At 43.2% G+C, this 16308-nt stretch overlaps 1 protein-coding gene across 1 annotated transcript in view; it reads left to right on the top strand.

Annotated features, from left to right (window-relative positions):
- The window catches only part of LOC310854608 (monoacylglycerol lipase abhd6-A-like), a gene marked incomplete at both ends in the record, with an annotated part of 41615 nt that overhangs the window by 13140 nt on the left and 12167 nt on the right, over window positions 1-16308 (top strand). The gene's annotated exons all lie outside the window — the stretch shown is intronic.

The following is a 16308-nucleotide window of genomic DNA, read 5'->3' as shown; positions in this document are numbered from 1 at the left end:
TGCCGGATTGGTTTGTTTTGAACAAAATGCCTCAAATCATGAACGCAGCGTACAATTTCCGTGAAATACTTGCACGCACATTCACATTAAGCAGAGGGAAAAATCAAATATAATCAGCCGAATGGAGGCCAATTTACATTTTTACCTATAACTGCACCTATCTGCGTGCAACTGCACTCAATTTTTGCAAAACACATTTTTGGAACAAAAGATGTCATGAATGCAGCATCTAATCCCATTGCCGTGAAACACATGGCAACCGTTTCACATTGGCCTATTTTAGCACCACCAGGAAGCCACGATAACTGTAATTGATTTGTAATTTTATGTGAAAGAACAGCTACAGTTGAGTACTGATTAGGAACATTATTTGCACCTGTGCTGACTACCAATATCCCCTGCATTGAAAAGGATTGCCATGGGCACACTTCCCATACATTGCTCCTGCTTTGACGTATAGCAAATGTCTGCTTGCTTTTTAGTCTACTAGCAATTTCCGTTGCTTAGTTTTTATTTATTAGTCCTCATTAGGCGCGTTCCTGTTCTCCCTTTGAGCTTCTTCGGTAGTGGGTACTGTATTTATGAGCATTGTATGTGAGTCTGTCCTGTTTTTTGTATTTTTTGTTACTGGCAGAGCTGTGTCACTTATTTTGCCTCTTGTCTTGGCCAGTTCACACTGTGTAAAAAAGACTTCAGTCTCAATGTGGTTTTTACTGGTTAAATTAAAATAAATCCCCTGCAGCTGTTAGAAGCCTCTGCAGAGTGCTGTCTGTGGAAAAAGTCTACCAGTAATTACCTACCGGTATATATGTTTTGAAAGCTCCCCCAAAGGGGGTGCATACTTAGTTTTGACTAGTCATTAGTACTGCACAACCAGGTTATCGAGAGTCACCAGTATATTACAGTGGCGAGTATATTTTTGAACATCTCTGCGTGAAGGACTTGTTTAGTAACTGTTACACCGGTCGTATTTGTTTTTTGTTAGGGCGGATCAAACCCCTTTTGGTGTTTTAACTAAGCATTATGTTATACTTTAGCTATTGAAAAATAGCAGATCTACAAGCTCATAGCGTGCCACAGAGTGGCGCGCTATGAGCTTGTATAGGTCTGCTATTTTTGAAAAATCGTAAAAAGTCATTTTGTTGATTGGAGCGGACACTTACAATCTGCTGAAGGACCTCTCCTGCTATGCCAAGTCAAATGTCTTATCATGCTAACCTAAATAAGAAACTGAGTTTGCATTATAATAAACCAAAACCAATTGTGATATAGCTGAACGCTTCAGTATTCAAAAACATAACCAGAAACTAGACAAAGTGCCAATCGGCACAGGTCTCCACCAGGGCAGGTCAGGTTGTGGCCTCATGGTGGCGCTATAACAGGCTGTTGAGGAAGATTTGGGCCGGAGGTTCGTATTGGAGGGATGCAGGTACAATGTTTTTCCATGTGTGCATACATAAGTTGTATACAGATCGATGCAGTTATAGCTAAAAACAGGAATTGGCCTGTTATAGCGCCACCGTGAGGCTGATTTTGAGGAATAAATTGTGGCATGTCGTCCTCGGCCTAGTGAAAATGTGCGTGTATAATGTAATGGAAATTGCACACTGTGTTTGTGATTTGTGGGCTTTTTTCGAAATGGACGAATCGTGTGAGCTTTGGAAGCCAATCTTAGCCAATCAGGATGGAATATGAGAAACCAAACTTTGTGAGAAACAAAATTTGGCATCGACCGGGTTAACGGTGGCCGAGATTAGCTCCTCACGGACGGACGGACACACACACACACACACACACACACACACACACACACACACACACACAAGGACGGACACACGGACGGACGGAGTGCAAAACATACTCTCCCCACATGCCTTCGGTCTGGTGGAGACAATAAGGGGAAACTGCCCTGATTATGTTGTGTGGCTTTGAGACAGTTGTCACAGCCACATGTGATTTTGGCCGTTACCTGCATGGACAAGGATCTGAGGGATGGCTTTGTGTGTGGACTGAGTTCTGAGGGCCTCTGCAGGGTGTCAGTTCTACATGTGAAGTCTACCAGTAAAGACCTCTGCAGTGTGTCAGTTCTACATGTGAAGTCTACCAGTAAAGACCTCTGCAGTGTGTCAGTTCTACATGTGAAGTCTACCAGCAAAGACCTCTGCAGTGTGTCAGTTCTACATGTGAAGTCTACCAGTAAAGACCTCTGCAGGGTGTCAGTTCTACATGTGTAGTCTGTGAAGTCTACCAGTAAAGACCTCTGCAGTGTGTCAGTTCTACATGTGAAGTCTACCAGTAAAGACCTCTGCAGTGTGTCAGTTCTACATGTGAAGTCTACCAGTAAAGACCTCTGCAGTGTGTCAGTTCTACATGTGAAGTCTACCAGCAAAGACCTCTGCAGTGTGTCAGTTCTACATGTGAAGTCTACCAGTAAAGACCTCTGCAGTGTGTCAGTTCTACATGTGAAGTCTACCAGCAAAGACCTCTGCAGTGTGTCAGTTCTACATGTGAAGTCTACCAGTAAAGACCTCTGCAGTGTGTCAGTTCTACATGTGTAGTCTGTGAAGTCTACCAGTAAAGACCTCTGCAGGGTGTCAGTTCTACATGTGAAGTCTGTGAAGTCTACCAGTAAAGACCTCTGCAGGGTGTCAGTTCTACATGTGAAGTCTACCAGTAAAGACCTCTGCAGTGTGTCAGTTCTACATGTGAAGTCTACCAGTAAAGACCTCTGCAGGGTGTCAGTTCTACATGTGAAGTCTACCAGTAAAGGCCTCTGCAGGGTGTCAGTTCTACATGTGAAGTCTACCAGTAAAGACCTCTGCAGTGTGTCAGTTCTACATGTGAAGTCTACCAGTAAAGACCTCTGCAGTGTGTCAGTTCTACATGTGAAGTCTACCAGTAAAGACCTCTGCAGGGTGTCAGTTCTACATGTGAAGTCTACCAGTAAAGACCTCTGCAGGGTGTCAGTTCTACATGTGAAGTCTACCAGTAAAGTCCTCTGCAGTGTGTCAGTTCTACATGTGAAGTCTACCAGTAAAGACCTCTGCAGGGTGTCAGTTCTACATGTGAAGTCTGTGAAGTCTACCAGTAAAGACCTCTGCAGGGTGTCAGTTCTACATGTGAAGTCTGTGAAGTCTACCAGTAAAGACCTCTGCAGGGTGTCAGTTCTACATGTGAAGTCTGTGAAGTCTACCAGTAAAGACCTCTGCAGTGTGTCAGTTCTACATGTGAAGTCTGTGAAGTCTACCAGTAAAGACCTCTGCAGTGTGTCAGTTCTACATGTGAAGTCTACCAGTAAAGACCTCTGCAGGGTGTCAGTTCTACATGTGAAGTCTACCAGTAAAGACCTCTGCAGGGTGTCAGTTCTACATGTGAAGTCTACCAGTAAAGACCTCTGCAGTGTGTCAGTTCTACATGTGAAGTCTGTGAAGTCTACCAGTAAAGACCTCTGCAGGGTGTCAGTTCTACATGTGAAGTCTGTGAAGTCTACCAGTAAAGACCTATGTTTTGAAAGCTCGACCCACAGTGTGGTTATTGAGTCACCAGTACAGTGCAGGCCGACGAGGATGTTTTCGAATGTCTCTCTGCATGAAGGACTTTTCCCCTGCAAGTCACCCTGGCTGGACACGACATCGGTCAGGTGGATGAATACAATGACAGTGACGGTGTCTAGACCATTTTGGGGAGAACCCCTTTTGGTATTAGCATTATGTTATGCTTTAGCTATTGAAAGATAGCAGATCTACAAGCTCATGGCGCGCCACCGAGTGGCGCGCTAGGAGCTTGTAGGTCTGCTATCTTTGAAAAAATGACTGACGACTGACATAGAAACATAGCTTTTTCAGAAAACTGTCAGGATGTAGAAGACATTTTTAGAATCTGATCTCAGGTCAGAATGGGCTAGAGCGGTGTATGTTGGCGAAGGACAAGAGCAGTGTATGTTGGCGAAGGACATTGTGTATGTTTGGTGAAGGACATTGTGTATGTTTGGTGAAGGACATTGTGTATGTTTGGTGAAGGACATTGTGTATGTTTGGTGAAGGACATTGTGTATGTTTGGTGAAGGACATTGTGTATGTTTGGTGAAGGACATTGTGTATGTTTGGTGAAGGACATTGTGTATGTTTGGTGAAGGACATTGTGTATGTTTGGTGAAGGACATTGTGTATGTTTGGTGAAGGACATTGTGTATGTTTGGTGAAGGACATTGTGTATGTTGGTGAAGGACATTGTGTATGTTTGGTGAAGGACATTGTGTATGTTTGGTGAAGGACATTGTGTATGTTTGGTGAAGGACATTGTGTATGTTTGGTGAAGGACATTGTGTATGTTTGGTGAAGGACATTGTGTATGTTTGGTGAAGGACATTGTGTATGTTTGGTGAAGGACATTGTGTATGTTTGGTGAAGGACATTGTGTATGTTTGGTGAAGGACATTGTGTATGTTTGGTGAAGGACATTGTGTATGTTTGGTGAAGGACATTGTGTATGTTTGGTGAAGGACATTGTGTATGTTTGGTGAAGGACATTGTGTATGTTTGGTGAAGGACATTGTGTATGTTTGGTGAAGGACATTGTGTATGTTTGGCGAAGGACATTGTGTATGTTTGGCGAAGGACATTGTGTATGTTTGGTGAAGGACATTGTGTATGTTTGGTGAAGGACATTGTGTATGTTTGGTGAAGGACATTGTGTATGTTTGGTGAAGGACATTGTGTATGTTTGGTGAAGGACATTGTGTATGTTTGGTGAAGGACATTGTGTATGTTTGGTGAAGGACATTGTGTATGTTTGGTGAAGGACATTGTGTATGTTGGCGAAGGACATTGTGTATGTTTGGTGAAGGACATTGTGTATGTTTGGTGAAGGACATTGTGTATGTTTGGCGAAGGACATTGTGTATGTTTGGCGAAGGACATTGTGTATGTTTGGTGAAGGACATTGTGTATGTTTGGTGAAGGACATTGTGTATGTTTGGTGAAGGACATTGTGTATGTTTGGTGAAGGACATTGTGTATGTTTGGTGAAGGACATTGTGTATGTTTGGTGAAGGACATTGTGTATGTTTGGTGAAGGACATTGTGTATGTTTGGTGAAGGACATTGTGTATGTTTGGTGAAGGACATTGTGTATGTTTGGTGAAGGACATTGTGTATGTTTGGTGAAGGACATTGTGTATGTTGGTGAAGGACATTGTGTATGTTTGGTGAAGGACATTGTGTATGTTTGGTGAAGGACATTGTGTATGTTTGGTGAAGGACATTGTGTATGTTTGGTGAAGGACATTGTGTATGTTTGGTGAAGGACATTGTGTATGTTTGGTGAAGGACATTGTGTATGTTTGGTGAAGGACATTGTGTATGTTGGTGAAGGACATTGTGTATGTTTGGTGAAGGACATTGTGTATGTTTGGTGAAGGACATTGTGTATGTTGGTGAAGGACATTGTGTATGTTTGGTGAAGGACATTGTGTATGTTTGGCGAAGGACATTGTGTATGTTTGGTGAAGGACATTGTGTATGTTTGGCGAAGGACATTGTGTATGTTTGGCGAAGGACATTGTGTATGTTTGGTGAAGGACATTGTGTATGTTGGCGAAGGACATTGTGTATGTTTGGTGAAGGACATTGTGTATGTTTGGTGAAGGACATTGTGTATGTTGGCGAAGGACATTGTGTATGTTTGGCGAAGGACATTGTGTATGTTGGTGAAGGACATTGTGTATGTTTGGTGAAGGACATTGTGTATGTTTGGTGAAGGACATTGTGTATGTTGGCGAAGGACATTGTGTATGTTTGGTGAAGGACATTGTGTATGTTTGGTGAAGGACATTGTGTATGTTGGCGAAGGACATTGTGTATGTTTGGTGAAGGACATTGTGTATGTTTGGTGAAGGACATTGTGTATGTTTGGCGAAGGACATTGTGTATGTTTGGCGAAGGACATTGTGTATGTTTGGCGAAGGACATTGTGTATGTTTGGCGAAGGACATTGTGTATGTTTGGCGAAGGACATTGTGTATGTTTGGCGAAGGACATTGTGTATGTTTGGCGAAGGACATTGTGTATGTTTGGCGAAGGACATTGTGTATGTTTGGCGAAGGACATTGTGTATGTTTGGCGAAGGACATTGTGTATGTTTGGCGAAGGACATTGTGTATGTTTGGCGAAGGACATTGTGTATGTTTGGCGAAGGACATTGTGTATGTTTGGCGAAGGACATTGCTGTTTTGAAAGCTCACCCGAGTGTAGATATTGAGAGTCACCAGTATATTATATAATCTACCTCAGCTGACAGAGACCTGTGCTCCGAGGAGCACTTTGTCTAGTTTGCCGTTGCGTAGCAGACTGAGAGGTACACCAAGGTTATCTCAGAGAAATGCAGAGCAGGATCAGAGCAGGATGGTGGATGTTTGTCGTCGGAGGAGGTCAAAGTACTGCAGCCTCGGTCTGTGTGGGACGGGTAGATGAAATGGAAAACACTCCTTAGTTATACGACACCTCTTCTGTATTCTACAGTCACTATAAAGAGACACTGTGTGATGTCAAAACAGCTTATTAGCACACCCACTGTTGAACCAATTTATTAAATGTATTGTCACATTTTCTTTCTTCTCTATTTGTTAAAGTAGAATGCATCACTCTCCTCTTAAACACTATAGTTCCTGGTTACAACCTGCACACATTAAACACTAGTCCCTGGTTACAACCTGCACACATTAAAGAAAGGTGTATGATGAGAATGTATGAATTTAGTGCATTTTGAGACTCCCAGTTCCTCTCCAGCAGCATAATAGCTCTGTATCTTTAGATTTTTGATTATGAACTCTGAAGTGAATACTGAGTCATTTTCTCTGAGCCCTGCAGGGCTAAAGAACATCTGGGAGTTAGCTCTGTATGAGATTATAATTATTCACACAATTTATATTCACCCATTTCCTCACCCAGTCATTTTGTATTGAAATCATCATCCGATACGTTTGACTAAAGTCATCCGTGTAGAGGGTTGGGCGATATGCCAATTTTTTTCAACCGCCCATCGTCTGACAAATATTCGCCGATTAACAATGTATTCGTGTCATAAAAGTAAAGTGAGAACAGCTCACTGCAGGTCGCAAAAAAGCCAGATCTACAAGCTCTCAAGGCGCCGTGTCCTGCCTGTTTTTGCAGCTCCGTTCGCTAGGCGTTGAGAGCTTGTAGATCAGTCTGTTTCTGCAGCGCAGCTGCGCAGCCAGGGTAACTTGCTCCCTTGCCTCCCCGCACCGGTCAGTCGGAGGCTCGGAGCGGAGCAGCGGAGCCCACAAGCTGCTGCTGATCTACAAGCTCTCAAGGCATCGCGTCCTGCCTGTTTTTGCAGTGCCGTTCGCTACGCGTTGAGAGCTTGAAGATCTGTCTATTTTTGCAGCGCTGGTGTCGGTGTTCGTTCACGTTGTCAATACAAATAACTTAGATTACAGGCGGATATGAAGTTCAATCAGTGGGTTGCAGCACCAGTAGGGGCTACACGCTAAGCTAATGCTAAGCTAAGCGCTATTATGATCCTCGAGCCTATACACTAACACTAGTAGACAGTTTTTTTATTTTCCCCCCCGACTTCACGGGTGAGGCATTGGGATTGTGATGAGACACGAGACAGCAGTGTGCATTCTGTTGTGACTGTATATTATTAAACTGCATGGGTCTGGACTCCGGAGCTTAAACAACATGTAGGCTACAGCCTTCCTCAGCTCCCAGGCTCCCAGCCTTTACTTTGGCTGGCGGCTGCCGTAAGTGCCGTGCCCCGGTGCCCGATGCTGCTGAGTGCGGGGACTGTGGGAGCATATATTATAACGGAGGAGGTGATTTCCACCCGGCCGCTGTTACTACTTTGTTGGGCCAAATTGATTCACATGTTGCTCACACTTTACAGGTTAATTGGGCTAATTGGGTTAATTGTCCCGAGAAATCGCCTAATAAAAATATTCGGCGATTGGATTCGTATATTCGCGATTGACGATGTATTCGTATCGTCACCCAACCCTAGAGACAGTACAAAAAGCAGCAGTCTCGTTACCCAGGCAATGCTCCACTACACTATACACTACACGATACACACAGTCTCACCTTTAATGTCACATCACAGTTTTACAGGATTAAAGTAGGGCTGGAAAGTGGAAATACATTTTTGTGAATGTGTAGCCCTCAGCCAACACCTGGCCCACAACAGGCCTGCCAATCGGGCTCAGCCTTATTGGCGATAGGGTTCAATCCCCGCTAACTGTGTAACTCAGTACAATCTGGCGTATAGTCGGCAGGACGCAGAGCCTGAGGGACATGAGGGACGTTGTGTGTGCCGGTCCACAGCGTGAAGTGTGAAGTGCAAGAACGTACGTGCTCCAAAGACTAGGGTGGTGATTGTAGCACCCAGCCGAGACCCAGTCCACAACAGACTGGGGTGGTGATTGTAGCACCCAGCCGAGACCCGGTCCACAACAGACTGGGGTGGTGATTGTAGCACCCAGCCGAGACCCGGTCCACAACAGACTGGGGTGGTGATTGTAGCACCCAGCCGAGACCCAGTCCACAACAGACTGGGGTGGTGATTGTAGCACCCAGCCGAGACCCGGTCCACAACAGACTGGGGTGGTGATTGTAGCACCCAGCCGAGACCCAGTCCACAACAGACTGGGGTGGTGATTGTAGCACCCAGCCGAGACCCAGTCCACAACAGACTGGTGTGGTGATTGTAGCACCCAGCCGAGACCCGGTCCACAACAGACTGGGGTGGTGATTGTAGCACCCAGCCGAGACCCGGTCCACAACAGACTGGGGTGGTGATTGTAGCACCCAGCCGAGACCCGGTCCACAACAGACTGGGGTGGTGATTGTATAGCACCCAGCCGAGACCCAGTCCACAACAGGCCTGACAATCGGGTTCAGCCCCAATATTGGCATGGGTCTGGCGAGTGGGAGACTGGCGATCAATCCCAGCTACCAGCTGTGTATACACAAGCTTCATCATTTGTAGTTTTCAGCGGGAAGTGAACGCAGCTCGTAAATTGCAATAACAACAATTAGAATAAATTACGTACTTTTTTTTTCTTTTTAGTTCGTAATTTTTTTTAAGTTTTCTACTGTGTGTGTGTGTGTGTGGTTGTTTGTGTGTGTGTGTGTGTGTGTGTGTGTGTGCTACAGCTGCGCCCTCTGGTGGCGGGCGGGTTGTGTCACAGCGGGACAGACAGACACACAGACAGACAGACAGGGTCTCATAGTTAGTGCTCAGTGCGTTCGCAAACAGACCTGACATAAATGATAGTTGTGCTTCAGTAAGTCTGGCCTGTTTTAGCTGTCAATCATCATCGATGGGCATTCAGAGCTATAATGACAGCCTTTCTCTTCCTGTGCCGTTCTCAAACCTGAAACGTTAAAAGGGTCGGAGGCACGCATATATATATACATATAAAGCAGACTTGAGCCATGAGAGGTATTACGGCAAGCTTTGCAAAGTACGCTTTTAGTGTGAGAGAGAGAGAGAGAGAGAGAGAGAGAGAGAGAGAGAGGGAGAGAGAGAGAGAGATGCACTTCATCCATCTCTGACACACAGTTAATCTTTCAAAACCATCAGGAATTCATTACTTTTTCAATTGATACCCTCTCTATTTACGCACACACTCACGCACGCACGCACACTCGCGTGCACACACACACACACACACACACACACACACACACACACACACACACACACGCTCATGAAGGCACATGCTGAGAGTTTGATGTGTTCAGGGAGGGATGCTGCTCTCTACTAAACGCTTCACAGTGAGCATACACAGAGATTGTTTCATGTGTGGGAAAAGACCGGGACATCTGACAGCCATTAGAACCGGTACGGGTACAATCCGTTCAAGACCACCCCTACCACCTCCATCTCCTCTCACTCTTTAAGACCACCCCTACCACCTCCATCTCCTCTCACTCTTTAAGACCACCCCTACCACCTCCATCTCCTCTCACTCTTTTCTCCATCTCTCCCCCGCCCTGAGTCTCACCCTACCTGGGTTCAGTGGCTTCCCCATCCAATAGTCATCAATCCCTTTTTGTTCAATCAAAAACGTCAATCTTTAAGCAGAAGGTGTGGTCTCTTACTAGTGAAAGGGATGGCGGGGAGTGTTTTTTTCGACCTGAGATCAGATTCTATAAATGTCTTCTACATTACATATACATAAATACATAAATGCTTAAACATGTAGATAGGTGTAATGTTAGAGACCACAGAAGACATGTAAATATGAAATAAATGCTTAAACATGTAGCTAGGTGTAATGTTAGAGACCACAGAATACATGTAAATATTAAATAAATACTTAAACATGTAGAGGTGTAATGTTAGAGACCACAGAAGACATGTAAATATGAAATAAATGCTTAAACATGTAGATAGGTGTAATGTTAGAGACCACAGAAGACATGATGTAAATATGAAATAAATGCTTAAATATGTAGATAGGTGTAATGTTAGAGACCACAGAAGACATGTAAATATGAAATAAATGCTTAAACATGTAGATAGGTGTAATGTTAGAGACCACAGAAGACATGTAAATATGAAATAAATGCTTAATGTATAGGTGTAATGTTAGAGACCACAGAAGACATGATGTAAATATGAAATAAATGCTTAAACATGTAGATAGGTGTAATGTTAGAGACCATGCACAGAAGACATGTAAATATGAAATAAATGCTTAAACATGTAGCTAGGTGTAATGTTAGAGACCACAGAAGTGAACCTTTCAAGCCTGTTTTCTCAACTTTCTGTAAATAAAAGTTTTTTTCTTACGCAAGACATTACTCTACGGTATAAGCCATATCTCTAAAACCGGATGGGTCAAACCTTGTAGGTCTGCTATTTTTGAAAAATCGAAGAACGACTGACATAGAAAACTGTCAGGATGTAGAAGACATTTTTTAGAATCTGATCTCAGGTCAGAATGGGTTAAGCACTAGGTCAAACTGAACAACCGTAAGCTTTCATATGACATGAAAAAACGAAAATAAAAAAAAGGTTCAATGACTTAATTAGCCAAAGTAAAAAAAACGGTCACAAATGCTGTTGCACTCGCCTGGAAAGACGTCATGTAGACACGAGGAAGAGTTTCTACATATTTTATAATGAATTACATCATGATTGTTTAGTCTTTGGATAACCTCTAGAAGTGGATTCCTCCTCCATGAATGTGTATCACTGAATGGAGCTGCACTGTGTTCAGTGTGTTCAGTTGTTTAGTAAACATGAATGTGTATCACTGAATGGAGCTGCACTGTGTTCAGTGTGTTCAGTTGTTTAGTAAACATGAATGTGTATCACTGAATGGAGCTGCACTGTGTTCAGTGTGTTCAGTTGTTTAGTAAACATGAATGTGTATCACTGAATGGAGCTGCACTGTGTTCAGTGTGTTCAGTTGTTTAGTAAACATGAATGTGTATCACTGAATGGAGCTGCACTGTGTTCAGTGTGTTCAGTTGTTTAGTAAACATGAATGTGTATCACTGAATGGAGCTGCACTGTGTTCAGTGTGTTCAGTTGTTTAGTAAAACCCAGGTGGATTCTGGATGTTTTTCAGTACGTTGAATATCACATTGTGTAGGCTTTAAATGCAATGGACATGCCCTTGGAGGCGTGCATGTACACACACACACGCATGCATGCACGCACGCATGCATGCACCCATGCACGCACGCACAATTGGTAAAGCTTACAGTGGTTGATGTGTTTTCACTGTAAAGGGACATGTTGTGCTTCAGTGAGCCTGATATCTTTAGGCTGTCACTCATCCAGCTTTAGTCAGAAAGAGAGTTTCTAAGAACAGAAGGATATAAAGGCCTCTGGTGTATGTATGATCTTTGTAGAATCCTTTTCATCTTACTGTTAATCCTTGAGTGTCAACAGTGGGTAGAGGATGCTATATAGCTGTCAGCAGGACATCCTCATAATTCTAGTGTCTTCTCTTAAAGGAGAATTCCATGCTAGAATGCTTTTTTATCTTTCTTACCTTTCTTTGTAGTTGTTACGTCCCCACCAAAGAGGTCCAGGTGTTTTTTTGTGCAAAAACTCCTTATTGGCTATTTTCCCTACCATAAGCCCTCAATGAATTGCATTGCATTGAATGGGAATTGAATGGGGCTATGGGGTGTTATGCTAGTTCGCTTATTTCCATCGAAAGAAGTAGTAAAGTGTGCCGCTTGGGATATTATTTACATTATGAAGAGAGGATATATACAAAGAAATTATAATTTTGAGCGATGGAAATAAGCGAATTAGCACAACACCCCACAGCCCCATGCAATTCCCATTCAATTCAATGCAATTCATTTAGGGCTTATGGTAGGGGAAATAGCCAATAAGGAGCTTTTGCACAAAATAACACCTGGACCTCTTTGGTGGGGACGTAACAACTACAAAGAAAGGTAAGAAAGCCTTTTAGTATGGAATTCTCCTTTAAGTTGTTTGACAAAACACTTAACATCTCTTTCGGTGTTTGACAAACACTTTCTGCCGTGCGAGAGACCCCCTGGCAGAGCGAGGCCCAGATGGGGGATAATATTTACACACTGGCATTGGACCACTTCAGGTTCCCCCAGGACCAAGTTCTAATGTTGCTCTGGAAATGACCCGATTCTGGACAGGCGGTTGAAGCGGTCCATTAACTTGTTGAACACATAATCGTATGACTCTAAGTCAGTCTTTAGTTCAATTAATTAAATTCTTAGACTCCATTCTGAGCTGGTATAAATTACGTACGGTGTGTATCTGTATCTGTATCTGGACAACAACATGGAGATCCGAGCAGATGCAATGTGAATAGTGTTCTCCAGGCCTCTTCTAGATTATTACTGTGATAATGGGATAATGTCTTTCTCCTGGGGAGAGCAACAGACTGACATCATACTTACTTCAATGCATGAGGAGTCAAAGCCACTTCTTTTCACCTGACAGAACGTGTGGCTCCGCTCGCACACACGCACGGAGCCGCACTCACTCCAGTCTAAACAAGGACTGTCTGTCCTACCAGACTAACCACACACACCTGCCCCACGTGTGAGGAAGTGTGGATCTGCAATTGGTCTACACAGCCACATGCCTCAAGGACACTATGACAGTAACTCTGTGTGTGTGTGTGTGTGTGTGCGTGTGTGCGTGCGTGCGTGTGTTTGTGCGTGTGCGTGCGTGCGTGCGTGCACAATGTATACACAATCTTATCACGGCTGTGATTCATTGTTCCTGTGTTTAGTAGAGAGCAGTGGGATTGTGGGTAATCATCAGATAGTTCTTCCAATCAGCAGACAGCAGGCTGAACATCAATGAACAATTAGAATGTGTATTGAATGAACAAGAGATGGAGGTGAACAGAGAGATGCTCTGAGATGAAGTATTCAGCTGTTATTTATTAAATATCAATGTGAGATGAAGTAGCTGTTAATCAGTACTCTACTGGTACATCAGTTAACCCATTCTGACCTGAGATCAGATTCTACAAAATGTCTTCTACATCCTGACAGTTTTCTGAAAAAGTTTCTATGTCATGTCAGTATTAGGTTTTTGAGGCCCTCCTGTATTCAGCTATTAGTGCAGATTTTCGTTCTTACACAAACGTTAAATTCCCCACTGACAATGAATGGAGAGTTTTACTTCATAGTGTCTGAGAAAATAGACATTAGTGTCTATTTTTACGTCATGATGGTGATAAGAGCGCCCCTCACTTCACACGGGTGTGATTTTTAAAGGGTTGTGATGATGATGACGGTGTTCTTATGTCATTGCATAATGACATCATTAGGCAGAACTATAGGCCAACTGGTAGGAAAGGTGCCCGTTGGGAAGACATGCCCCTCTGGCTATGCAATACCCACTGTAACCAACTGTACCCATTGTATACATTGTCAAAGTACCCATTTGTTGCAGTTTTTAGCATAGTACTACACGAGGACAGTGTGCACACAGTATGTTATCAGTACTTCTATGACATATCGTAATGATGTCAGCCATAGCCAAATATGGAGTATGACCAGTGACCAGTGCACAGATAGACACTAGGAGGTGCTAGAGCACCCACTGCCCTTTCCCCTCTGGACAAATGTGCCCTTTATTATTATAATATAATAATAATAAAATATTATTTTTTACAGTGTGTGGACCATGGTGACATTGCTCAATTCTTGATAAAAAGCTTCTAATATATTATTTATTAGGCCCCAAAATCAATAAATCTCACACTATTAAGGCAACCGGCCGGTTCCACGCACTGCACAACTGCCCTTTTTTCACTTGAGCACCTGCCCCTCTAAATGTCTGTGCACGCCACTGAGTATGACATCATATTGATGGCATCAGTGGATCTCTATATTTGGTAATTTGTAGATTTATAGATATTTCTTCTGGAGAACTGCTGATCCGATCAACTTCACGCCAGGCACTGCACAATTTGAAGCGAATCGCTCCTGTGGTTTTCGATATAATTCCTAGAATTCACAGCAGAGAGACAAACCCACAACACAGAATTTTGAAAATTCTTGAAATGTGTTATTAAAAACAATTGAAAGTTGAATGTAATTTGGATGGTGATGTTCTGTGGTGTTGTGGAGCAGATTGTTCCAGTATAACATGATGATGTTCTGTGGTGTTGTGGAGCAGATTGTTCCAGTATAACATGATGATGTTCTGTGGTGTTGTGGAGCAGATTGTTCCAGTATAACATGATGATGTTCTGTGGTGTTGTGGAGCAGATTGTTCCAGTATAACATGGTGATGTTCTGTGGTGTTGTGGAGCAGATTGTTCCAGTATAACATGATGATGTTCTGTGGTGTTGTGGAGCAGATTGTTCCAGTATAACATGGTGATGTTCTGTGGTGTTGTGGAGCAGATTGTTCCAGTATAACATGATGATGTTCTGTGGTGTTGTGGAGCAGATTGTTCCAGTATAACATGATGATGTTCTGTGGTGTTGTGGTAGCAGATTGTTCCAGTTATAACAACCGGAACAGAACATGAATGAATCAAAGGCTCTTCAGTCACAGAGTAATCAACTGGGGCTCCTGTGTGTCAGTTTAATTATAAATAGAGAAAATATCTCTTTATTCAGGAACACTGACAACAAGAAAGGAAACTATAGTGATGAAAGAGCAATTTGCAAGTGTGGTTTCCTCTTGTCATAATAGATAGATAGATAGATCTTTATTTGTCATTGCAACGTGTACAACGAAATTAAAAGTGCCAACCAATCAGTGCATCATATCACAAAACAACATAAAGCTAAAACAAAACACACATGACTTCTTGTTATTGCACAACCCCTGTAGCACTAATGCACAGACATTTTAGCTGTTATTGCACAACAAACCCTTATTGCACTTAAGATAGCAGAAATTGTCGCAGAAACAGATAATTTCTTAGCAGCATTGAGTGCAACTACCGCTGTGGGATAGAATATAAGGGTTTGTAGAAGTGGAAATACTGATGTATAGTCAAACATCATAATAATATGGATAATGAAAAACGCCATACCCCATAGATTATTATGGCATGTGCAGCGAGTCGACATTTCGGGGGTTTTCGCGGTTTTTCACAGACTTTCCTCGGATTTCAAGGCAAAACACTGCATGCCTACACAGCAAGACGGCCACAGCAAAGCAGCTCTAGAAAAACTCCTGACTATTAAAAAAAACTATTCTCATTCAAAAAAAAAATTTATTTTACACCAAATTGGTATACGGCAGCTCTATTCTGAGAGGCTAAATGTCATCAAATGGTGGTCCGTGGCTCAGATGGGTCTGGGAGGCTAAATGTCATCAAATGGTGGTCTGTGGCTCAGATGGGTCTGAGAGGCTAAATGTCATCAAATGGTGGTCCGTGGCTCAGATGGGTCTGAGAGGCTAAATGTCATCAAATGGTGGTCTGTGGCTCAGATGGGTCTGAGAGGCTAAATGTCATCAAATGGTGGTCTGTGGCTCAGATGGGTCTGAGAGGCTAAATGTCATCAAATGGTGGTCTGTGGCTCAGATGGGTCTGAGAGGCTAAATGTCATCAAATGGTGGTCCGTGGCTCAGATGGGTCTGAGAGGCTAAATGTCATCAAATGGTGGTCCGTGGCTCAGATGGGTCTGAGAGGCTAAATGTCATCAAATGGTGGTCCGTGGCTCAGATGGGTCTGAGAGGCTAAATGTCATCAAATGGTGGTCCGTGGCTCAGATGCTGCACAGACTTGGCAAGCTGCAGGCTGCCACCCAGTAACATTTCTTGACATGTTGTTTCTAGAGGTCATTCCAGTCGTGC

This window comes from Protomyctophum parallelum (assembly GCF_964188405.1).
Source record: "Protomyctophum parallelum genome assembly, chromosome: 2".
Classification (NCBI taxonomy): Eukaryota; Metazoa; Chordata; class Actinopteri; order Myctophiformes; family Myctophidae; genus Protomyctophum; species Protomyctophum parallelum.
The sequence above is the reverse complement of the archived record's forward strand: the minus strand, read 5'-3'. Positions and strand labels throughout refer to the sequence as shown.